This window comes from Lithobates pipiens, unplaced genomic scaffold (assembly GCF_037356315.1).
Source record: "Lithobates pipiens isolate NorthernLeopardFrog02 unplaced genomic scaffold, aLitPip1_a1.2 Scaffold_10, whole genome shotgun sequence".
Classification (NCBI taxonomy): Eukaryota; Metazoa; Chordata; class Amphibia; order Anura; family Ranidae; genus Lithobates; species Lithobates pipiens.
This window is the reverse complement of record NW_027507686.1, coordinates 125,602,326-125,629,557: the sequence shown is the minus strand read 5'-3', so window position 1 is coordinate 125,629,557 and position 27,232 is coordinate 125,602,326. Positions and strand designations below refer to the sequence as shown.

The window sequence follows — 27,232 nt, the reverse complement described above, 5'->3', positions numbered from 1 at the left end:
AGCAGAGCTCCACCCAAAAGGGGAAGCTTTACTTGTTTGCACCCTCTCCCCCTCCCACTGTCACATTTGCCACTTTTTGAGGGGGGATGTACCTGGTTTTGCCGTGGTGATCTGAGCCACATGCAAAACCATGCAAAATATGCTACAAGCGATCACAGCAAGTGAAGGTATAAAAAAACATACAATTAGGCTTGATTCACACTAATGCATTTTTGATACATTTTGCAGAAACGCAGGGAATTTTTTTTAACATGGGTGCCTATGGAACACGTTCACATCAATGCATTTTTGTGCCTCTGCGTTTTTGGAAAGGGTCAGGGACTTTTTTTGCCGTAAAATGCAGCATTTTGCATGTAATATAATTCAATGGACCCGCATCCAAAACAAAAGTACCGCGTTTTTACCACGTTTTTGCCGCAATTTGTGTGGCGTCTCTTTAAAAAAAAATGTAGCTTCCCGCTCAATGTAAAAAAAAAAAAAATGGTGGCTAAAAAAAATCGTGAAAAAAAAAAACAGCATGGGGCCCCCCATATCCGTACCAGGCCCTTGGGTCTAGTATGGATTCAGAGGGGACCCCCATGCCAAAATATTTTTAAAAAATGGAGTGAGGGTCCCCTAAAATCCGTACCAGACCCTTATCCGAGCATGCAGTTCAGGAAAGGGAGGGGACGAGCGAGCGACCCCCTCCTGAACCATACCAGGCCGCATGCCCTCAACATGGGGGGATGGGTGCTTTGATGGGAACAAGGGCCTCTTCCCAACAACCCTTGTCAGGTGGTTATCGGGGTCTGCAGGCAGGGGGCTTATCGGAATCTGGAAGCCCCCTTTAACAAGGGGGCCCCCAGATTCCGGCCCCCCCATGTTAATGAGTATGGGGTACATTTTACCTCTACCCATTCACTAAAAAAAAAGTAGTGTAGTGTTAAAAAATACAGTAGACTGTTTTTGACAAGTCTTTTATTAAAAATCTGCTTCTTCCTCTGGTCTTCTTCTATCTTCTCCCGCATCTTCATCCTCCGGTCTTCTCCTTCTTCTCCTCCTCTTCTTCTTCCGCTCTTCTACTGTCTTCTTTGTCCGGTGTTCTTCTTTCTCTGCCACCGCTCCAGCCGAGACCCTTCACTGGGCAAGTGTTGTCGGGAAGAGGCCCTTGTCCCTATCAACATGGGGGCAAGGTGCTTTGGGGTGGGGGGTGCAGAGCCCCCCCTGCCCCAAAGCACCCATCCCCCCATGTAGAGGGCATGCGGCTTGGTTGGGGGGGGGCGCTCGCTCGTCCCCTCCCTTTCCTGTCCTGCCGGGCTGCATGCTCGGATAAGGATCTGGTTATTTTTTCAATTTTGGCATGGGGGGGGGGGGACCCACACAATTTTTTTCTCTTGATTTTTTTTTTTTTTTTTTTTTACATTCAGTGGGAAGCCCGCTGACAACTGATGATTCGTTGGTTGATAAGTATGCCGCAGCGGCTGGCTTCCCGCCCCCCCTCCTTAGCATCCAGCTATATACAGTGTAAAAAAAAACACAAATCTCTGAAAAAACGCATGTCCAAAAACACGGCAAGCACCGCAAAAAGCATTGCAGAAATGCTCAAAAGCAACATGCATAGATGTGAATTGTGCCTAAGGCAATCAATCAATTACAAAGAAACCAAACCTGCATTATTCCTATTGTGCCCAGTGACACTGACCTTTCAGTGGTGCTGTGAATCCCCTGAGCCATGGCTGCCAGGACTCGGAGTGACCAGGAGTCAGAGTGAAATCAACAGGATGCCTGAAATTCCAGCCAGATGCCAGATGCCAGAAAGCAGAAACAGAAGCATAGCAGACTTGGAAAAAATTCTGCGGCGGCCACGGTGGACCCTGCAAGGACCGCTCACAGACACCGTGTGCCAAAACCTTGCCGATCCGGGGGGGGGGCACTAGCCCCCCCCTTGCTGATGCCCATGTTCTCACCCCCCAAAAAAAGCTCTCAAAAAAGAGAGGTAACACAATAATGACAAAAAGTTAGGGTTATCAAATATTTATTGAATTGTTACTATTTTTTATTTATATAAATAACACATGAAAGTGATTGTAAAGCCTGAACAATCCATGCAGTTTAACCATTTCCATACAGGGCACTTTCACCCCCCTCCTACCCAAGTCAATTTTCAGCTCTCAGCAGTGTCGCACTTTGACAATTGCGCGGTAATGCAACACTAAATTCATATGACTTTTTTTAGCATTGTTTCCCCACAAACAGAGCTTTATTTTAGTAGCATTTAATCACCACTGGGTTTTTTTAGTTTTTGCTAAACAAATAAAAAATACTGAATAAAATTTTTTTTTTCGTTGTATATGTTATAACATGTTGTAAATGAGTAAGTCTTCTCTTTCACTGACAGGCACTGATGGGTACTGATGAGGCAGCACTGATGGGTACTGCTGAGGTGGCACTAATGGGCACTAGAGATGGCCTTGCGGTTCGCCCGGCGGTCGGTTCGTGGCGAACTTTGCTCATTCGCAATTCGCCAAACCGGCGGACTTCTGGTGCTGTTCGCGGCGGCCATATTCGTTTACATTGTGAAGAACTTTGACCCATGACACATCCATCATGGGGTACAGGACAGCCAACTGAGACATTTCAGCACATGGAAATACCCCCTACCTTATAAATAGTCCTGATCTGGCGGACATTTTTACATTCTGTCTTTTGTCAGTGTAAGGAAAGGACGCTGTGTGGAGCAGGGACAGTAAGGCCGCGTACACACGCGGGGACTGTTCGCCCAACTTTGTCCGCTGAACAGTGTTTCGGCAAACAGTCCGCTCGTGTGTGGGCTTTCAGCGGACAGTTTCAGCGAACAGTCCGCTGAACAAGGTTTTTCGGAAATTCCGAAAAACTGTCCGCTGAAACAAAGTTTCAGCGAACAGTCCCCTCGTGTGTAGGCTTGTTCGTCAAACTAAGTTCCGTGCATGCTCAGAAAGGATTTACACGCCGAAAGTTATAATGCAGTGTATAGGACGTCGTATTTTTCGTCCCGTCGTACGTGCCGTTCACGTCATCGCGCACGGTTTCAGCAAACTGTTCGTCCGTCGTGTGTGGGCAAGTCCGTCCATGCTAATTTTGAGCGGACTGTTTGCCGAAACTGTTTGACGGACAAAGTTGGGCGAACAGTCCCCGCGTGTGTACGCGGCCTCAGTCTAATTACTAGCTAGCTAATTAGCTATTACTATTAGGTCCACAAAAGTCCTTTTAAGGACTGGTATAGGTGTACAGTATATAGGGATGTAATACACTTATTATATATATATATATATATATATATATATATATATATATATATATATATATATATATATATATATATATATATATATATACATTATACATTATACATTATACATTCTTTCAAATATAGAAAGTATATTATGGTGCACTGCAGACTGCTGTGCTGCTGAGTGCTGACTGATTCTGCAGCTGTCTTTTATCAGTGTAGGGACTGAGGGACAGTTTGGTGTTTGAAACAGGGGCAGTCTGCAAATCACAAGCTACTAGATCCACAAAGGTCCTTTTAAGCACTGGTATAGGTGTACAGTATATAGGGTTGTACACGTATAATATACTTTCTTTCAAATATAGAAAATATATTATGGTGCACTGCTGACTGCTGTGCTGCTGAGTGCTGACCGATTCTGCAGCTGTCTTTTATCAGCAGTGGCGTAACTAGAACCATCAGGGCCCTGATGCAGGAAGCCATGGAGGCCCCCCCCCCGACCTCCGGACAGGGCTCTTTTCTCCGAGCCCGATGGTGGAACATCAGGGCCCAGTCCCAAGTGGGTGGCCACATATAAAGGAACCGATTGAAAAAACATCAATTACAGCCACTGTGCCCATCAAACGCCACCACTGTGCCCATCAAATGTTACTACTGTGCCCATCAAGCTCTGCCGCTGTGCCCATCAAATGGCACCGCTGTGCCCATCAAATGCTGCCACTGTGCCCATCAAATGTCGTTGGTGTGCCCATCAAATGCTGCCACTGTGAATCCCCACTGCCCGCTCGCTGTCTGCCCGCCACTTACCCTGTCTTGGTGGGGCAGCGGGTAACGCCCATGAGCGGGGTCCTCCATGCATCTCCTGCCATCCTCATCTCCCGTCCTCTCCTCCTGATGGGCATCCAATAGCTGTGTCTATCGTTTCAGCCAATCGGGTGATGGGTAACAGACCCGCACACCTGATTGGTGGAGAGGCGGTTCAGTGTTAGGAAAGTGAATATTAATTCACTTTTCTAACACAAATGGGTAGACTTTGAGTGTCAAGCATGGCGCTCGCAGTTCACCTATTTTGAAGCCTATTAGAGCCCATGGCTCTATTCAGGTGCTGCAAAAACACCCCCCACCGCTGTAATTCAGGCACCCGGCACCCCAAAAGGGACCAGACACCTAAATATGGGGGTGGCAGCGGTGGCCATGGATATATTCATGCTATGCTATGCATGAATCTATCCATTGGTCATAGAGGGGGTGGAACCTGTGCACCCTTTTGGATGCACCGCCACTGATAAACACATGCACATTCACATACATGCATACATGCACACTCACATACATGCGCACACACATGCATACATACACATACATATGTGAACACACACACATACAAGCATGCTCACACACACACATACAAGCATGTTCACACACATACAAGCATGCTCACACACTCATACAAGCATGTTCACACACACACACATACACGCATGTTCTCACACACAAGCATGCTCACACACACATGCATGCATGCATGCTCACACACATACACGCATGCATGCTCAAACACACACTTGCATGCTCACACACACGCACATACAAGCATGCTCACACACACGCACATACAAGCATGCTCACGCACACACACACACAAGCATGCTCACACACACAAGCATGCTCACACACACACACACATACAAACACAAATACAGTAGCTAGTCTTATTAAAAAAAGACGGCAGACATTTACTTTGGCTCTTCCTGCCAGGTACTGCACTGTAGGGGGAGACAAAGAGCACACACTGTGCTTTCTCTAAAGGCTAATGTGAGGAGCTCCCGCACAGTGCCGATTTCAGTTCGGCTGATGATCGGGGAGCTCCTCTCAGCCTCCCCTCCTATGGAAGAGTACAGGGGGACCTCAGGGGCCCCCTGCAGCAAGGGGCCCGGTCGCCATGGCGATCTTGGCGACCCCTATAATTCCGCCACTGTTTATCAGTGTAGGGACTGAGGGACAGTTTGGTGTTCGGAGCAGGGACAGTCTGCAAATCACTAGCTACTAGGTCCCTAAAGGTCCTTTTAAGGACTGGTATAGGTGTACACTATATAGGGTTGTACACGTATAATATACTTTCTTTCAAATATAGAAAGTATATTATACTTCACTACTGTGCTGCTGAGTGCTGACCGATTCTGCAGCTGTCTCTTATCAGTGTAGGGACTGAGGGACAGTTTGGTGTTTGGAGCAGGGACAGTCTGCAAATCACTAGCTACTAGGTCCCTAAAGGTCCTTTTAAGGACTGGTATAGGTGTACTATTTGGTGTGCAGTATATAGGGGTGTAATACACGTATAAAATACTTACAAATATAGAAAGCATAGTATAGTGCATTTCCACTGTGCAGCATTGTGACTGCTGAGTGGTTCTGCAGCGATACTACAAAGAGTGACAAACGCAATTTGAAAAAAGTGTTATAACTGGTGTGCTAGACCAGTGGCCCCCCAAAACGACAGATTGAAGCAGGGTGTTATATACCTTCTTCCACATACATACTGCACTTCTCTAGAGACTATTGTCACAGGGTCATTTAAAAAAATGCAGGCAGAGGAAGAGGCAGGCCCTTCCACAGGGGTGGTAGGGGTAGGGCAGGAGCAACAGGCTTGAGTTAAAGTGGCAAATTGCAGAAGGTGCGTGCAATTACGTCAAAGGACGCACCAGACATGGTTGAGTGGCTCACTCAGCCTTACTCTTCTGCACCCTCCTTATCCTCTCGATCTGCACCCTCTTCTTCACTGTCTGCTATGTGCACCCCCAAAGACACTACCACCAACACCACCACCACCACCATATACCTTCCGCTTGAGTCACAGGAATTATTTTCTGATCCATATCAAGACATTTCCGATGTGCAGCCACTCTTGGCATTGGATCAGGAAGAGGAGGTAGCAACAACCTCCACTCAGCAGTCTGACGACAGTACCCAGATCAGCCCAAGGAGGAGGTTGGTGCCTACTCCGAGATCTCTAATTATAGCGGTGGGGAAGGTGACATCGGTGATGACGTGTCTAGTGATGTCACGTGGGTGCCCACAAGAGAGGAAGAGGAGGGGAGTTCAGAGGGAGATATGGACCAGCATATAGGGAGGAGAAGCAGGCGGAACTTATATTGCACAGGAGGGACAAACCAGACTGCTAATGTATCAGGAGTGAGGCATCAACCATGTACGGTCACATCTGGCGCTCCCGGGACGCCGGCACATGGCTTCACAGTGGGCTTTTTTTAACGTGTCTGCTGCTGACAATAGTGTTGCCATCTGCAGCCTTTGCAGTCAAAGCATAAGTCGTGGTAAGCCCAACATTCACGTAGGGATGACCGCCTTAAGAAGGCACATTAGCTGCCATCACCAAGCCCAGTGGCAGCAACGGAAATCACAAAGCCACACTCCAGGCTCTCACCGTCCAGCCTCGTCTTCTACTTCTCCTTCTCCTCTCTCCTCACAATTGTCCTCCACTCCACCTTCCATCATGCCATCCTCACATTTTTCTGGAAAAAGGCAGGCTTCCGTGGGCCAAATGTGCGAGAGTAAAAAAAATAACGCTGGATAACCCTCTTGCCCAACGGTTGAGGGCTGGCTTGTCAGAACTGATAGCCCACCAACTACTGCAATATAAACTGGTGGAATCGGAGTCCTTTCGAAAATTTGTGTCCATTGGAACACCACAATGGAAGGTCCCAGGAAGGAAGTATTTCTCACAGAAGGGCACCCCAGAGCTATATGGCCATGTTCAGCGGCAAGTGAATGTATCTCTGGCACACAGTGTCAGTGCCAAGATGCATCTGACCACAGACACGTGGTCTAGCAAACATGGGCAGGGAAGGCATATAACTTTTACTGCCCACTGGGTGAACCTTCTGATGGCCGTCAAGCATGTATCCCGTGGCACCAGTGTAGATTTGGTTTTACCGCATTGATCAAGCCGCGGAGGAGCAGGAGCAGGAAGATGAGGAAGTCGCAATGCTGAATGAATTCCCAGGGGGTGCTACTCTATCTGAGACAAGTCAACAACAGGAGTCTGAAGAGGAGTCAGATGAGGATGGTGCCGGGGCGGATGCCAAGGAGCAAGAAGAGCATGCTTTAAACCTTTCTGGGATCACTGTTGTTGTCCATGGATGGGGAGAGGAAAACGAGGAGGACGACATTACCCTTGATGATGAGCAGGAGCCAGGCCACCACACCGCTTCCAGTTTAGTGCAAATGGGGGCCTTCATGCTCCAGTGTTTTAATAGGGACCCCTGTATAAAAAGCATAAAGGTCAAGGACCAGTACTGGGTGGCAACGTACTTAGACCCCCGGTACAAGCACAAAATGGCGGAAATGTTACCACCATCACAGAGGGCTGTCAGAATGGAGCAGTTACAGGCCTTGCTTCGAGAAATGCTGCATTCTGCTTTTGCGTGCGCTGGCAGAGGAGGAATTCCCACTCCCAGAGAAAGAGTTGCGGGTACCAATCCAACAGCGCCTGCAAGAAGAGGGTGGTTCGAAGATGTGTTGCTGACTTCTGATATGAGATCATTCTTTCAGCCGACCCATCGACAGGTCTTATCCGGATCCAGCATCAGGGACCGACAGGTGTCTGACTACATCGGGTTAACGGCCGATGTGGAAGCTCTGAGGAGTGATGAACCCCTGGACTACTGGGTGGGCAGGCTTGACCTCTGGCCAGAGCTTGCCCAATTTGCAATTGAACTGTTGGCTTGCCCCTCGTCCAGTGTCCTGTCCAAAAGGACGTTCAGTGCACCAGGGGGATCGTGACCGATAAGAGCACTCGCCTAGCTCACGACCGTGTTGACTACCTCACATTTATAAAAATTAATGAGGCATGGATCTCGGAAGAATTCAACACATGTGACCAGTAGACCATGTATATGCATAACTCTATAAACAATTTATATAATCTAGCACATGGACCTTTTTTCTACCTTTGGCTCACTTCCTTGTACAAAAAAAGCACACCATACTATATGCCGTACCCTCCTGTTTGAAGAGGTTGAGCAGTGTCATATTTTTGGGTCCCGCAGGGAGTTGCTGGTATCAGTGCTGGTGTCAGTGCTCTCTATCTCTGTGCTGGTGTGGTGTCAGTGCTCTCTATCTCGGTGCTGGTGTCAGTGCTCGCTATCTCGGTGCTGGTGTCAGTGCTCTCTATCACGGTGCTGGTGTCAGTGCTCTCACGGTGCTGGTGTCAGTGCTCTCTATCACGGTGCTGGTGCCAGTGCTCTCTCTCTCTCGGTGCTGGTGTCAGTGCTCTCTCTCTATCTTGGTGCTGGTGTGGTGTTAGTGCTCTCTATCTTGGTGCTGGTGTCAATGCACTCTATCACGGTGCTGGTGTGGTGTTAGTGCTCTCTCTCTATCTCTGTGCTGGTGTCAGTGCTCTCTCTATCTCGGTGCTGGTGTGGTGCCATTGCTCTCTATCTCGGTGCTGGTGTCCATGCTCTCATGGTGCTGGTGTCAGTCCTCTCTATCACGGTGCTGGTGTCAGTGCTCTCTATCACGGTGCTGGTGTCAGTGCTCTCTATCTCGGTGCTGGTGTCAGTGCTCAGTCTCTATCACGGTGCTGGTGTCAGTGCTCAGTCTCTATCGCGGTGCTGGTTTCAGACAGTGAGAGAGATAGCAGCGGAGAAGCCAATCAGCAGGCAGTGCCAGCATCATGGCTAAGGATCAGCACTGGACTGGCACCTCCGGACCACCGCAGTGGAGCCCTGCATAGGTGGGGGTAAGGGCCGGGCTCAAGCACAGGTTGGCACAGCCTTCATAGCCTGCCCTGACCTTCCCTCTCCTCCATGGCCTTCATGCGCTCCTGAATTGTCAAAATTTCACAGATAAAAAAAGAATGCTTGTCGTTGTCAATCCCAGATTTACTTAATACTTTTGTTACATTAGTGTCCATGTTGTGGGACTATGTGTACACAGCTATTAAGTATGTTGTGGCTGAAAATATGACCTGGAGGTTTTTAAGGTTTGCCTGCCATTAAAGTCAATTGGTCACGTTTGCGGTTCGCGTTCGCAAAATGTCCCGTCGGAAGTTCGTCCATCACTAATGGGCACTGATAAGGCACTAATATGCAGCACTGATAGGTGGTACTGATGGGTACTGATAGGCGGCACTGATGGGTTGCCCTGTTGGGCAATGATGGGCACTGGTTGGCGGCACTGATGGGCACTGATAGATGGCACTAATCGGCAGCACCGATGAGGAGGCACTGATAGGCATTACTGGTGCCCACTGATTGGCACCCCTGGTGGGCAAGGATTGGCATCCCTGGTGGGCATGGATTGGCACTCTAGGTGGGCACTAGGTGAGGTAACCTTGTGAGCACCACTGATAGGTCAGCACTAATAATTAATGTGCTGATTATCAGTGCAGACCACCCCCCCCCCCCAACAGGAGAGCCACTTATCAGCTCTCCTCTACTCGTGCCCTGTCAAGGCAAATAGAGGAAAGCCTAAAAACTGGCACTTCCTGGTTACAATGTGTTCAGCTGTGATTGGACATAGCTTATCACATGGTAATGAACCTACGTCATAGGCTCTTTACCAAGATCGGAGATGCAGTGTGTCAGAGCGACACACCACACTACCAAACGCTTTGCTGCGTGCCCCCCAGGGGGTGCGCACGAGCATCTTATCCTGCTGGATGTCATATGACGCCCAGTCAGGATAATGAAACCACCACCCAGCTGTCATTCTGCTTAAGGACTGGGTGGGATGTGGTTAAAATAGAAATGAAAGGCAAAACATTTGTCCATAGATATTAAAAAAAACACATTATAAAATACCTCCATGGCAGCATACATGTGATGAGCTCCATCCTGTACTCCTCCCTCAGGACCAGTGAATAATATTTAAAAAAAAAATACCTCATTCTGCTTTCTTTCCCTCATACCTCATGGTCAGTGAATGCAAGTCAGATGTCCTTACCTCTGCCTTGGGCCTCTCCCAGGCGTAGTCCCTATCCTTGGGTCCCTGAACGCACTAATAAGGTAGGGAGTCCCTTCTGTGGGTCTTTTGGGACTGCAGATGTCTCTTCACTTTTAGAGCATTCAGTTCTGTTTGCATATTAGTGCATTCGGTAGACCAAAAAAACAGAGCAGTTTCCTCTTTTCTCTCTCATTTCTCCTTTCCTGGTCAAAACTTTATTTGAGTCTGTCCTATCCCTTTAAGTCAGCACTTCTTTGACAGGGTGCAAGTTGTGGAGATATTATTGCCTATTGTTTGATCTGCGTGTTCCCTGGTGTTGCTCCTCTCCTCCGGTTTATCTCCATGTTACTTTCCTGCCCAGCTGATTCAGCAGTGGTTGACATGTGCTCCCTTGCCAATTTCATGGCTGCAGCCATGCTGCCAGCTTTCGGTTCACCTTGCCCCCGTGTTGATGGGGACAGGGGCCTCTTCTCGACAACCCTTGCCCAGTGGTTGTTGGGGTTTGCAGGCAGGGGGCTTATCCGAATATGGAAGCCCCCCCTTTAACAAGGGGGCCCCCAGATCCTGGCCACCCCATATGAATGAGTATGGGGTACATTGTACCCTTACCCATTCAAAAAAAAAAAGTAGTGTTAAAAAATACAGTAGACTGTTTTTGACAAGTCTTTTATTAAAAATCTTCTTCTCTACTTCTTCCTCTGGTCTTCTCCTTCTCCCCCTCTTCTTCTTCCGCTCTTCTTCTGTCTTCTTTGTCTGGTGTTCTTCTTTCTCTGCCACCGCTCCAGCCGAGACCCTCCACTAGGCAAGGGTTGTCGTGAAGAGGCCCTTGTCCCCATTAACGTGGGGGCAAGGTGCTTTGGGGTGGGGGGGCGCAGAGCCCGCTCACAGACACCGTGTACCAAAACCTTGCCGATGGGGGGCCACTAGCCCCCTTTTCTGACGCCCATGTCCCCCCCCCCCCCAAAAGAAAGCTCTCAAAAAAGAGAGGTAACACAATGTCAAAAAGTTAGGGTTATCAAATATTTATTGGATTATTACTATTTTATATTTATAATAACACATGAAAGTGATTGTAAAGCCTGAACAATCCATGCAGGTTAACCATTTCAATACAGGGCACTTTTACCCCCTTCCTACCCAAGTCAATTTTCAGCTCTCAGCAGTGTCCCACTTTGAATGACAATTGCACGGAAATGCAACACTATATCCATATGAAACTTTGTATCCCTATCCATTCACAAACAAAAAAGAGTGTAGTGTTAAAATATACAGTAGACTGTTTTTGACAAGCCTTTTATTAAAAATCTGCTTCTTCCTCTGGTCTTCCTCTATCTTCTCCCGCATCTTCATCCTCCGGTCAAGGGGGCCCCCAGATCCTGGCCACCCCATATGAATGAGTATGGGGTACATTGTACCCTTACCCATTCAAAAAAAAAAAAGTAGTGTAGTGTTAAAAAATACAGTAGACTGTTTTTGACAAGTCTTTTATTAAAAATCTTCTTCTCTACTTCTTCCTCCGGTCTTCTCCTTCTCCTCCTCTTCTTCTTCCGCTCTTCTTCTGTCTTCTTTGTCCGGTGTTCTTCTTTCTCTGCCGCTGCTCCAGCCGAGACCCTCCACTGGGCAAGTGTTGTTGGGAAGAGGCCCTTGTCCCCATCAACATGGGGGCAAGGTGCTTTGGGGTGGGTGGCGCAGAGCCCCCCCTGCCCCAAAGCACCCATCCCCCCATGGTGAGGACATGAGGCCTGGTATGATGGGGGGGGGGGGGGGCGATCGTTTGTCCCTTCCCTTTCCTGACCTCCTGGGCTGCATACTCGGATAAGGGTCTGGTTATTTTTTCAATTTTGGCATGGGGGTCCCCTCCGAATCCATACTAGACCCAAGGGCCTGGTATGATGGACCTGGGGGGGACCCCACTCTGTTTTTTCTCTTTTTTAGCCTGTAATTTTTTTTTTTACATTCAGCGGGAAGCCTGTTGACAACTGATGACTCATCAGTTGTTAAGGATGCAGCAGCCAGGTTTGCGCCCCCCTCCGTAGCAACCAGCTATATACAGTGTAAAAAAAAATGCAAATTGCGGTAAAAACGCATGTCCAAAAACACGGAAAGCACTGCAGAAACGCTCAAAAGCAACATGCATAGATGTGAATCGAGCCTAAGGCAATCAATCAATTACAAAGAAACTACACCTGCATGGTGCAGCATTAGTTTAAGCCAGTGGAGATTTTAAATTCTATGTGGGCACAATAGCATCTTTATGCTGTTGTGCCCATATAGCTGCTATTGTGCCCTTATAGATGCTGTTGTGCCCATAAAGTTTCTATTGTGCTCTTATAAAGGCTGTTGTGCCCATATAGCTGCTCTTGTGCAGCTATATGGGCACAACAGCAGCAACTATATGGGCACAAAAGAAGCTTTATGGGCACAATAACATGGTTATGGTATTGTGCCCATATAGCTGCTGCTGTGTCCATATAGCTACTGTTGTGCATCTATTCAACTTCGCAGTAGATATACAGTATAACATTTGTTTGGCAGATTGTCCGCAATAGCGATCTCCTTGTTGATATACATTCTGTCCGGGATGATCGCTGTTTCTGATTCAGAAACAGAAACATGTCCGCCTATATGTAAAGACCATATAAATCATATGGTTCGATCTTTACAATCTCGTCTGTTTTGCGTCTGAATTTTTGCACATCACTATATCACCATATCTTTTTTATATGTGGTGTTATTTAACCACTTTCAGACCGGACCATTTTGCTGGTCAAAGACCAGACCACTTTTTGCGATTCGGCACTGCATCGCTTTAACTGACAATTGTGCGTCCTTTTTTTCCCACAAATAGAGCTTTCTTTTGGTGGTATTTGATCACCCCTGCGGTTTTTATTTTTTGCGCTATAAACAAAAATAGAGCGACAATTTTGAAAAAAACGCATTATTTTTTACTTTTTGTTATAATAAATACCCCCCAAAAATATATAAAAAAACTTTTTTTTCCCCTCAGTTTAGGCCGATACGTATTCTTCTACATATTTTTGGTAAAAAAAAATCGCAATAAGCGATTGATTGGTTTGCGCAAAAGTTATAGCGTTTACAAAATAGGGATAGTTTTATAGCATTTTTATTAATAATTTTTTATTATTTTTTTTACTAGTAATGGCGGCGATCAGCGATTTTTATTGTGACTGCGACATTGTGGGGGACCCATCGGACATTTTTGACACATTTTTGGGACCATTGTCATTTATACAGTAATCACTGCTATATAAATGCAGTGATTCCTGTGTAAATGACACTGGCAGTGAAGGGGTTAACCAATGGGTGGCAGTGTAGCAGTTAAGTGTTCCTACGGGTGTGTTACTAACTGTGGGGGGGGGTTGGGCTTTCATTTAGTGAACACTGATCTCTGCTCCAATCACATGGAGCAGAGATCAGCGTCACTAGTTGCTAGGCAGAATGGAGAAATGTTGTTTACAACGGCATTTCTTCATTCGGCCGCTCCGTGAGACGATCGGATCCCGTGACCGGACTCACGGTGGTCCCGACCAGCGCGGGAGCGCGCTGCCGGCGGCGCGCTCCCGATGGCAGGGCGGCAAATTTAAAGGGACATACATGTACGCCCATTTGCCTGCCCGTGCCATTCTGTCAACGTACATCGTCGTGCGCTGGTCAGCAAGTGGTTAATTTTAATTGTATTCTTTTTTTAAAAAAATGTTTTTGGTATTTTTGCAGGTTTCTTCTGAGATTTATCCACATTGTATATTATACATCTAATGTGTTACATTGTGGGTCATTGTGGTGAGGTTATTTCCTGCACCTATTGTCCCCGTGTATACATGACGCTTAATAAAACCTTTCCCCTCCTTCCTCCTTTCCGGATTGGTGTATGGGGACACGAGCTATGGCTATGCCCCCTTGGCGGTGACCACTTCGGGCCTATGTTGGTTTGCTTCACACACAACGCCGCCTTCTCCATTGTACCCCCGGAGGAGAGGACGGGCTGCGTCACGTAACCCGTGACGTGCACGCCGCGGGTCTCTTGACGCGAATCACCAAACACGTCCACCACATCTCGTCCTTGTACCATGGCAATGCATGATATATGCCATGGGATAGGACGAGGATGTAATGACACTCCGCCTGTAATGATGCGATAACGTCATACGACGTACCGCCCGTAACGACGCGATTACGTCACGCGATTGAACGTAACGCGGGGCCAATACAGCGTCTCAGTGGTTGCTATGGTAACCAGCAACCTGGAGATTAGAGCATATGGACGCCACACTGTCCATCTAACGATCAGGGTTACACATGTGGATACATTCAGACAAATGAAAGTCACCCTCAGAATGTGAGTAACTCAGAGTCTTTTAAATGACCAGCTATCGATCAAAACATATGGATGATGACCGCTTTGACTGCTTGACTAGTCCATCTGAGATATTGTTTAACACTCCAGTTATGTGAATAATATATATCCACACTAACGATTTAGAATGAGTACATTATTGGTCACGTTGTTGTACAACTATCTGGGTATCAACTAAATTGTGTCTACTGTCCCTTTGAGGTATATAGTGGATTAAATTGTCAATATTAGACATACTGATATAAGGTTTGTTTGTGATAAGTGAACATATATCGGTGATTTTTTATGACCTTTTTGGAATTTTTTATTGACAGTTTGATAGTATACTTAGTTAGTTGATGGATATACAGGCATGTGTGTGCTGAACTGACTAAGCTCATTGGTTGTCCAGCTTACAGCGACCCTCCCATCGTTCAATACTATTGGGCCGTCATTCCGCACACACTCTGTCTTTGATTACAGACTCCGCCCCTTTATAGGCGGACCAGTCTTGGGGATTTTATAAATTTGATGGCAATGTGGTGGGTTCCAATATGCCCCTGTTGAAGACATATTTTGTTGAAACGCGTCAGGCTTGCATATGGTTACCTACTGACCTGCACCATTTGGAGCTTTCTTTTTTTCCTTTATTACATTTTTGTGGACCCTCTTCCACATTTGGGGTTGGAACCCTAAATGCGATACACCCGATCCTGATATTCCGAGAGACGCTTCAAGAGACGTCCACCATGGGCTCATATCTTCAGAAGTCTCCCTAGCATCTGGTTTGACTATCTACAACCGATCATCTGGTTCCATGTTTGGATCCCAAGTGTTTTTGACTCGACTGTCGTAAGACTGATGAGTCCACCTTCTCTGGTAAGAGTATTCTACCTACCTTTTATATCACTTCAGACAAGTTGATACACTTGGTTTCATCTGATCTGTGGATTCCCTGATTTCCCTGTGAGGAATACCTACCATACCTTGTGCACTATCCAATATATGTGGACTTTTTTTCACTGGGACTCACTTATTTAAAGAGGAAGTAAACCCTGATGGGTTTACTTCCTCTTTTTTTCCCTGCAAAGGTAAAGCATAATGGACTACTATGCATCGCATAGTAGCTCATTATGTGTCACTTACCTGACACAGGAGCCAGCGAAGTCGCCGCTGATCCCTGTAGTCCGCCGTATCCATCTTGCTGGTGGCGTCTCGCAGCTCCGACCAATGACAGCGGCGAAGCCGCAATGACGTCACTCCCGCGCATGCGCACGGGAGTCGCGTCTCGCAGCTCCGCCTCTGCCATTCGGCGAAGCCGCGATGACGTCACTCCCGCGCATGCGCACGGGAGTCGACAAATTAGGCAAATCCATTCTTGGATTTGCCGCATTTAGTGCACCTGCGCGCCGCTGTCTACGGCGCATGCGCCGTAGACAGCGGTGCCCATTTTCGGGCAAATATCTCCTAAACCATATAGGTTTAGGAGATATTGCTTGGACCTACAGGTAAGCCTTAATCTAGGCTTACCTGTAGGTCAAAGTGGTTTGAAGGGGTTTACTTCCTCTTTAATTACTAATGGTTTTCAGCATTCACAGCTTTCACATTTTTGTATACTTATATTCTGTTTTTGTTTTATATACAAATTGGTTATTTAATTCAGCGCTACACTATTTGTTGTTTTATATTTGTTGAACTTTGTTTGTTTGAAGTGTTGGCAGCTGTTTTAGAATCTTTTTTCTGTGTTGATTTAGCTTAGCGCGGTGTTTTCCCCCTTTGAATATTGCATTTTTTTGACACATTATTCACTGCAGCTTAAATTCACTGTCCTGTAAATGGATGTTTTTGAATATAGGACCTCCAGGTCCTTTAACACTGGTGTTTTCACAGCCAATTCTATCAACACTGAAGTCAGTGGTCTTTTTGAGACTTAAAAATGTGATGGTCTCTGAGGTACATCTTTAGTGGGACATTGCATTTTTAAAACAATATATTAAAGAGAAAATGGTCCCACGAGGACTACGTTGGGATGTTCACCCCCAACAAGGTGAACTGGATTTTGATGTATGGTTTAATTACTTCAATGAGGTGGGGATTAAATTGTTGGGTTTCCTGGTGGAAAGGAAACAAGCGAGATTACCTTTTATTGATAAAGAAATTAAAGATCTTAAAGAAAAATTAACCCCCTCATTGGGTACATCAGAATACATTACATTGTCTACTAATTTAAAAAACCATCTTGAAAAAGAGGAGAAGGAACAACGCAGTAAGAAACAAAAAAAATATAACCGTGATACCAATGATTACAAAACCAATTTTGTTTTCAATTGGCAGAAAAAAATTGCTACAGAATCAGGTTGTAATCCACTGATAGAGAATATGGAGCCTGAGGTTCCAGATATGGAAAGGAAGTTAATATATGAGCCACCTTTATCCCAACCATTACCCCCAGGTCCTACTAGAGTTAATGACTATACACACACACCACGAAATGAGGCCCAATATCATAACCATCAGGGTAGAGGTTCCAAACCCCGAAATAGGGGCAGAGGCAACCATAATCGTGGCCGTGACAGACACTCCAGTGACGCCAATAGTGGTTATCAACACGAAGCCCCTCGGGAGACAACGAGACCATGGCGAGATGATAGATTCAGCTACAGGAAGGATAATTATCCCCATAGTACTCCCATACGCACACACAATCGTTTCTTACCTCTTAGGGATGAGGGTTCATACGATTCCTACCGTGACCCCTACCCTTATATGACTTATGGACATGAACCTACTCCTAGGACCCCATATAATTATAATTATAACCATCCTGGATCCTCATATCAGGATTTTCACAGGGCCACTCCCAATTATGCATGAAATACAAAACTAAACAAGGCTTTAGAGGGGGGCGGCGCATCCAATGGAAAAAGAAAGCGGACACAATAGGAATGGGTATATTCAATCTCAGTACAGTGACCCTATCTGAGAGTGAAAAAACACATTCTTAATAAAGGTCTTAAATTTGTTCCACCTAGGAAGCTCAATAAATTTACCACTTTTATAGATGTGCAGAAATTCATTCGCAAACTCAACATTCAGAGACATTTTTTGTCTACACCCACTGGGACTAATACCATTCCAGACCATAATCTGGATAGACATTCAGGATTGGCCAATCCTTCTTTATTTAACCCTCCACAGGCCTGTACTGGCCATCGGGACTACCGGGAGATTCCCGGTGGGCCGATTGGCTCAGTGGGCCGCTGGGCCGGTTTTCAGTTTGAGTTAGTGTGTTTTTTATTTTTAACGCCGGCGGCAGCCGGGGCTGCGGCTCCGCTACAGCACCTGGGCCGGCACGCAAGTACCACCCCCTAATGACGCTGCCACTCACTCCCCTAACCTTACTGGCAGCCTCCTTGTCCCAGTGCCGTGACGTCACACACGGCCGGAGGGCGGAGGCGGCCCGGGGATATGGGAGGAGCCCGCGCTTAGCTGCTTGGCCTGGAAGTGAAGAGAAAGCGCCACCGAGGAGGAACGAGAGCATTGCTCCAGACAGCTCCAGAACTCCACTCCAGACAGCAGCACAGACAGGGTCAGTGTCCAGGGACAAAGAAATCCATCCCCTCACCAGTGTCATCAAGTAAGCACTAAATAAGATAATCAACTGCAGGCTGCATGTCTATGATATCTGTAATGTGCAGCATGGCGGGGGGAGGGGGGAGGGGTAAATGTACTGCCACTTTCCACGGTAATTGATTAATAATTTAATATCACTGTCCACGGTAATTGATAATTTATTGTCACTGTCCACAGTAATTGATTAATAATTTAATGTCACTGTCCACGGTAATTGATTAATAATTTAATGTCACTGTCCACGGTAATTGATTAATAATTTAATGTCACCGGTCATGGTAATTGATTAATAATTTATTGTCACTATCCACGGTAATTGATTAATAATTTAATGTCACTGTCCACGGTAATTGATTAATAATTTTATGTCACTGGTCATGGTAATTGATTAATAATTTATTGTCACTATCCACAGTAATTGATTAATAATTTAATATCACTGTCCACGGTAATTGATTAATAATTTAATGTCACTGGTCACGGTAATTGATTAATAATTTATTATCACTGTCCACGGTAATTGATTAATAATTTAATATCACTGTCCACGATAATTGATTAATAATTTAATGTCACTGGTCACGGTAATTGATTAATAATTTATTGTCACTGGTCACGGTTATTGATTAATAATACATTTTTTTGCGCAATTGCGTATAGTTTTATATACTGTTTTTGTGTGTGTTTGCAAAATTAAAGTGGGCCGGTCTGGATGAAGTCCAGGGCCAAATTTTTGTCCCAGTCCAGCCCTGACCCTCCATGTACTTTATCTTCTATTAATGTTTTCCGAAATCTTGTTTTAGATGATTTGGACAAATTGCCCAACAAGAGAGTACACCAAGATCCAGCCATACAAATCGGTCTGAAATCCCTCTGTGAAAGAACCTCATTATCCGCCCCACCGATAAGGGGGGCGGAATAGTAGTATTGGATAAGTCACGATACATCCAAGAAATGAACAGACTACTGGGTGATCGTACCACCTACAGCCCACTACCCGGGGACCCTACTTCTAAATATAAAAAAGCACTTGTTCAGATTGTAAATGAAGGCTTTTCCCTCAATATACTAAATCATAAAGAGAAGGAATTTATGATCCCATTAACATCCCGCATCCCTATTATATATCAATTACCTAAAATACACAAAGATCCAGTCAACCCACCAGGTCGCCCGATAGTCAGTGGCATTGACTCTGTCACCTCCCGAATCGGGAAATATATCGATTTTTACCTTCAACCCCTGGTGAGACGCATTCCATCTTACTTACAAGATACAGGTGATACAATTAGATTACTTGAGAAAGTTCAATATCATGATGAACTTATTTTAGTTACGGCCGATGTATCTGCCCTTTATACTTGCATTACACAACATCTAGGACTGAATGCTGTGGAGTTTTTCCTTTCAAGAGACTCCACGCTTCCTTTGATCCACAGAAACTTTGTCATGGAACTTCTACAGTTCGCCACCACCCATAACTACTTTTGGTTCCAAGGTACTTTTTATACACAGACCAAGGGAGTTGCCATGGGTGCCAAATACGCTCCCAGTTTAGCCAACTTGTTTATGGCCCAGTGGGAGGAGGATGTCGTCTATGCCCTAGACAGGCCTGAATTGGTCCTGTGGGCTAGATATATAGACGACATCCTCCTCCTATGGAAAGGGAGTCGGTCATCTTTGGATTCATTCATGGCAACTCTCAACAATAATGACCGGGGTATTATTCTGACCTTTGAGGCCAGCACTACTAATATACATTTCTTGGATCTTGAAATCACTGTCGTTCAGAAACGCCTTGTACTTAAAACTTTTTTCAAACCGACCGATAGGAACGGGTATATCCCCATGGACAGTTGCCACCACCATCAATGGCTAAAATCTGTACCACGGGGCCAGTTCCTTCGGTTACGGCGTAACTGTACTAACGACAATGACTTCATTTCCCAATCTTATACCATCAGAAAGAGATTTATCGATAAGGGGTATGACCCATATGCTCTTGATCCGGACATAAAATCAGCTTTGCGAGTCGATAGGTCGTCCCTGATCGAGAAGAAGCCCAAAACTAAAAAGAATGACAAATTCAAATGGTCATTTTTCACCACTTTTTCAATACAACACAATGAGATAAAGAAAATCATTAATAGACATTGGAAAATATTATGTAGCGATAAAATCCTCGGCGGTGTAATCCCCGAGAGAGCCGGAGTGATTTATAGAGGAGCTCGCTCGATTCAGAAGGATATCTCCCCTAATGCGATTGACATTCCCAAACCTATACAGTTTTTTCCACAGAGTAAAGGCTTTTTTCCTTGTAGAAAATGCAATGTTTGCATGCACAATGCGTTGGGCAAACGGAAGAGTGATTCTTTCACATCTACGGCCACGCAACGTGTATACTCCATGAAGCATTTTACTACCTGCACCACTAGATTCATAGTCTATCTCATTACATGTCCATGTAAAAAGCAGTACGTTGGTCGTACCATCAGAAATTTTTCTATCAGAGTAAACGAATATCTTGCAAAAATAAAAGGGGGCTGTAACAAGCACACAGTCCCTAGACATTTCCTGGAACAACACAATAGAGACCCAACAGGTACACATTTCCAGATTATAGATACATTTATTCCCAGTTGGAGAGGTGATTCATGCTTGCGGGGAGTGTCGCGCCTCGAAACGTTCTGGATACACGAATTGAGGTGTTACTCCCCCCATGGCATGAACACTGATTGGGACATTAACTGCTTTATTAACCAAGCCTAAATTTGTTTTTTCATAGCTTTACAGCTTTTAACAGATACATTTCCATACTACGTCATTACCATCTCATGACTATCTTTGTGGTGCCTATGAATTCCAAATTTGTGAGTCTAGGAGTTTCCCGTGGCTTCTATATAATATAGATTTATGAGCTCTCTGCTGCATAAAGATTAGCGTATTATGGCTTCCTGCGATTTTAGAGCAACTTCGCAGTAGATATACAGTATAACATTTGTTTGGCAGATTGTCCGCAATAGCGATCTCCTTGTTGATATACATTCTGTCCGGGATGATCGCTGTTTCTGATTACCTACATGTCCGCCTATATGTAAAGACCATATAAATCATATGGTTCGATCTTTACACACTAGTCTGTTTTGCATCTGAATTTTTGCACATCACTAGATCACCATATCTTTTTTTATATGTGGTGTTATTTAATTTTAATTGTATTATATATTTTTTTTTTTTTTTTATGTTTTTGGTATTTTTGCAGGTTTCTTCTGAGATTTATCCACATTGTATATTATACGTCTAATGTGTTACATTGTGGGTCATTGTGGTGAGGTTATTTCCTGCACCTATTGTCCCCGTGTATACATGATGCTTAATAAAACCTTTCCCCTCCTTCCTCCTTTCCGGATTGGTGTATGGGGACACGAGCTATGGCTACGCCCCCTTGGCGGTGACCACTTCCGGCCTATGTTGGTGTGCTTCACACACAACGCCGCCTTCTCCATTGTACCCCCGGGAGGAGAGGACGGGCCGCGTCACGTGACGCGCACGCCGCGGGTCTCTTGACGCGAATCACCAAACACGTCCACCACATCCCGTCCTTGTACCATGGCAACGCATGATATATGCCATGGGATAGGACGAGGATGTAATGACGTTCCGCCCGTAATGACGCGATTACGTCATATGACGTACCGCCCGTAATGACGCGATTACGTCACACGATCGAACGTAACGTGGGGCCAATACAGCGTCTCAGTGGTTGCTATGGTAACCAGCAACCTGGAGATTAGAGCATATGGACGCCACGCTGTCCATCTAACGATCAGGGTTACACATGTGGATACATTCAGACAAATGAAAGTCACCCTCAGAATGTGAGTAACTCAGAGTCTTTTAAATGACCAGCTATAAATCAAACATATGGATGATGACCGCTTTGACTGCTTGACTAGTCCATCTGAGATATTGTTTAACACTCCAGTTATGTGAATAATATATATCCACACTAACGATTTAGAATGAGTACATTATTGGTCACGTTGTTGTACAACTATCTGGGTATCAACTAAATTGTGTCTACTGTCCCTTTTTGAGGTATATAGTGGATTAAATTGTCAATATTAGACATACTGATATAAGGTTTGTTTGTGATAAGTGAACATATATCGGTGATTTTTTTATGACATTTTTGGAATTTTTTATTGACAGTTTGATAGTATACTTAGTTAGTTGATGGATATACAGGCATGTGTGTGCTGAACTGACTAAGCTCATTGGTTGTCCAGCTTACAGCGACCCTCCCATCATTCAATACTATTGGGCCGTCATTCCGCACACACTCTGTCTTTGATTAGACTCCGCCCCTTTATAGGTGGGCCAGTCTTGGGGATTTTATAAATGTGATGGCAATGTGGTGGGTTCCAATATGCCCCTGTTGAAGACATATTTTGTCGAAACGCGTCGGGCTTGCATCTGGCACCCCACATTGTTTTTATTCAGTACTTTTTTGTGATCACATGTCATAACTTTTGTTTATTTTTATGACTTTTTAAATAAAACCCAATGGTTACCTACTGACCTGCACCATTTGGAGCTTCCTTTATTACATTTTTGTGGACCCTCTTCCACATTTGGGGTTGGAACCCTAAATGCGATACACCCGATCCTGATATTCCGAGAGACGCTTCGAGACGCTTCGAGAGACGTCCACCATGGGCTCATATCTTCAGAAGTCTCCCTAGCATCTGGTTTGACTATCTACAACCGATCATCTGGTTCCATGTTTGGATCCCAAGCGTTTTTGACTCAACTGTCGTAAGACTGATGAGTCCACCTTCTCTGGTAAGAGTATTCTACCTACCTTTTATATCACTTCAGACAAGTTGATACACTTGGTTTCATCTGATCTGTGGATTCCCTGATTTCCCTGTGAGGAATACCTACCACAACATTTGTGCACTATCCAATATATGTGGACTTTTTTTCACTGGGACTCACTTATTTAATTACTAATGGTTTTCAGCATTCACAGCTTTCACATTTTTGTATACTTATATTCTGTTTTTGTTTTTATATACAAATTGGTTATTTAATTCAGCGCTACACTATTTGTTGTTTTATACTGTTGTGCATCTATATGGGCGCAACAGCATCTATATGGGCACAATAGCAGCTATATGGGCACAATAGCATAAAAATGCTATTGTGTCCATATAACTCTTATTGTGTCCATATAACTCCTATTGTGGCCATACAAATGCTACTGTCTGCTATTGTGCCGAGTGACACTGACCTTGCAGCGCTGCTGTGAATGAGTGACCAGGAGTCGGAGTTAAATCAACGACATGCCTGAAATTGCAGCTGGAACTATAGATGAGGTATCGGCTTTTGCGGCCAACAGATCCCTCCACGGAACTGCTGCTTTGGAGTGGTGAGGGAGAGTGTCAGATGGCAGAAAACAGAAGCAGAAGACTAGCAGACTCAGAAAAAAGCCTGCGGAGGCCGCGGTGGACCCTGCAAGGACCGCTCAGACACCGTGTGCCAAAACCTTGCCGATTCCGGGAGGGAGGGGGGGGGGGGGAAGTACTAGCCTCCCTTGCTGATGCCCATGTTCTCAACCCCCCCCCCCCCCCAAAAATCTCTCCAAAAAGAGGTAGCACAATAATGTCAAAAAGTTAGGATTATCAAATATTTATTGAATTATTACTATTATTTTATATTTATATCAATAACACATGAAAGTGATTGCAAAGCCTGCAGTTTAACCATTTCAATACAGGGCACTTTCACCCCCTTCCTACCCAAGTCAATTTTCAGCTCTCAGCAGTGTCGCACTTTGAATGACAATTGCGCGGTAATGCAACACTATACCCATATGACATTTATTTTGCATTGTTTCCCCACAAACAAAGCTTTATTTTAGTAGCATTTAATCACCACTGGGGTTTTTTTGTTTTTGCTAAACAAAAAAATACAGAATTAAGAAAAAAGTTTTTCTTTGTATACGTTATAACATGTTGTAAATGAATATGTCTTCTCCTTCACTGACAGGCACTGATGGGTACTGATGAGGCAGCACTGATGGGTGCTTATGAGGTGGCACTAATGGGAACTGATAAGGCACTAATATGCAGCACTGATAAGCGGTACTGATATTTAGCACTGATAGGTGATACTGATGGGTACTGATAGGCGGCACTGATGGGTGACACTGATGGGCAATGATGCGCACTGGTTGGCAGCACTGATGGGCACTGATAGATGGCACTAATCGGCAGCATTGATGAGGAGGCACTGACAGGCATTACTGGTGCCCACTGATTGGCATCCCTGGTGGGCATGAATTGACACTCTAGGTAGACACTAAATGAGGTATCCTTGTGAGCACCACTGATAGGTCTGCACTAAACATTAATGTGCTGATTATCCGTGCAGACCCCCCCCCCCCCCCCCATCAGGAGAGCCACCTAACGGCTCTCCTCTACTTGTGCCCTGTATAGAGGAAAGCCGAAAACTGGCACTTCCTGGTTATGATGTGTTCAGCTGTGATTGGACATAGCTGATCACATGGTAATGAACCTACGTCATGGGCTCTTTACCAAGATAGGAGATGCAGTGTGTCAGAGCGGCACACCACACTACCAATCGCTTTATTGCAGGGGGTGCATGCGAGCAGCTTATCCTGCTGGACATCATATGACGCCCAGTCAGGATAATGAAACCACCACCCAGCTGTCATTCTGCTAAAGGGCTGGACGGGATGTGGTTAAAATGGAAATGAAAAGCAAAACGCTTGTGCATAGATATTAAAAAAAAAACACATTATAAAATACCTCCACGGTAGCATGCATGTGATAAGCTGTACTCCTCCCTCAGGAACAGTGAATAATATTTTAAAAAGAGACTTAAATACCCCCAGCATTCTCCTTTCCTTTGCCTCATACCTCATGGTCAGTGAATGCAAGTCAGATGTCCTTACCTCTGCCTTGGGCAGTTTGCGTCTTGGTTTAGCCTCTCCCAGGTGTAGTCCCTATCCTTGGTCCCTAAACGTGCTAATAAGGTAGGGAGTCCCTTCTGTGGGTCTTTTTGGACTGCAGATGTCTCTTCACTTTTACAGCATTCAGTTCTGTTTGCATATTAGTGCATTCGGTGGACCAAAAAACAGAAAGAGCAGTTTCCTCTTTTCTCTCTTATTTCTCCTTTCCTGGTCAAAAGTTTATTTGCGTCTGCCCTATCCCTTTAAGTCAGCACATACTTCTTTGGCAGGGTGCAAGTTGTGGAGATATTATTGCCTATTGGTTGATCTGCGTGCTCCCTGGCGTTGCTCCTCTCCTCCGGTTTACCTCCATGCTACTTTCCTCCCCAGCTGGCTCAGCAGTGGTTGGCATGTGCTCCCTTGCCGATTTCATGGCTGCAGCTATGCTGCCAAGTCTTGGTCTTAAGAGAAAAGTAACTTAAACATAACCTGAGCCAATGGCTCGAAAGATGCCCTAGCTTCCAAGACTAGGGACAGGTCCCATGGCAGAAATGTACTTATTTGAACGGGGGACATCCTCTCCATAGCTGTCAAAAATCTTTTAATCAGGGGTTGCAGAGCCAGTCTCCTGTCCAAAAAGCTGCATAGGGCTGCCACCTTGACCCTGAGGGTCTTGGTTGCCAGGCCTTGATCTGCACCCTCCTGGAGGAAGTCCAGTATTGCAGGAATATCCTGTTGGAAGGCCCTCTTCGTTTGACACCAATGAGAAAAGACACCCCCATACCCTGGCATACATGCACCTGGTAATCGCCTTCCTGTTCAGTAAAAGGGTCTCAATTACTTTCTCGGAACACCCCTTCTGCCGCAGGCTCTCCCTTCCAAGAGCCAAGACGTTAGCTTGAAAAAAACGGGGTTCAGGTGGCAAACCGTACCCTGAAGGAGAAGGTCCTGGTGTTCTTGGAGGCGCTGCAGGGGGGCTACTGACCAATTTCCCAGGGTAGAGAACCAGGTCCTCTTGGGCCACCAGGGAGCCACCAAGATCAGCCTGCCATAGGACCGACTCAGCTTCTGCACTATCCACTGGATCAGGGTTAAGGAGGGAAAGGCATATGCCAGGTTGAACTCCCAGTCTTGTGCCAACACGTCCAGCCCCTGGGATCCCTCCTCTCTGGACAGAGAAAATAACCTTCTCACTCTTCTGTTCCCTCTGTGAGTGAAGAGGTCTATCTCTGGCGTGCTGAAGTGCTGGCACATGAAATAGATGGGAGAGGGGGAGATGGGATTTAACTCCCACTCCCCCCCCTGGTGCATCGGCTGCCAACTGAGGTAGTCCGCTTCTACGTTGTACACCACCCTTATATGCACTGACAAGAGATGATTTTTTGTTCTGCCCACTCCAGGAGCTCCTGAGTTAAGCTCATAAGTGTGTGAGACCTGGTTTCTCCCTGAGGATTCAGGAAGTTCACTGTCGTTGAATTGTCCGAAAGGATCTGGACCTCTCTTCCCCCTGATCCTTTCCTTGAATGCTCCTAGAGCTTTTCTGACCACCAGAAGTTTTATGAGATTGGAGGAAGAGGCTCTCTGAACCCGGTTCCAGACCCCCTGGGCCCGTAGTTCCTCTAGATGGGCCTCACAAGCCCAGGGGCTTGTATCGATCATTACCCTGAGAGGCTGGAGCTGGGTCCAAAGGTGCCCCCCAACCTCTGAGGGTTGAGCCACCAATGAAGTGACTCCTTTATCTCCCTTGTAATGGAAACCTGCCATCTAATGTTTCACTGTTTTTGCTCCAGGAGGAGAGCAGGAGTTGCTGGAGAGACCTGGAGTGGAGCTTTGCCCAGGGTACCGTGGGAATGCAGAATGTTATTAATCCAAGTACCCTCATAATGCTTCTGCAGGTGGCCTCTCTGGCTTCTAGGATGGACAAAATTGCCCCTATGAGACCGTCTATTTTGACTTTAGATAGTACTAGCTTTTTTGCCACTGAATCTACCAGAAAACCCTGGTGATGGCACCAGCGAGGATTTCTCCTGGCTGATTAACCACCCCAGGGATTCCA

The 27,232-nt window shown here is 45.7% G+C and overlaps 1 protein-coding gene across 3 annotated transcripts in view; it reads right to left on the bottom strand.

Moving 5' to 3' along the window:
• LPCAT2 (lysophosphatidylcholine acyltransferase 2) overlaps window positions 1-25,287 on the bottom strand; it is a 322,785-nt gene extending 297,498 nt beyond the window's left edge. The window contains exon 1 of one of the 3 annotated variants that reach the window (XM_077458072.1): window positions 25,180-25,287. The gene's annotated coding sequence lies outside the window, so the exon portion shown is untranslated. Of the gene's footprint in view, window positions 1-1,681; window positions 1,701-10,210; window positions 10,337-25,179 lie in introns of those variants that run through there. The other 2 variants (XM_077458053.1, XM_077458081.1) reach the window with 2 other exon arrangements.
• Window positions 25,288-27,232: the final 1,945 nt, after the last annotated feature.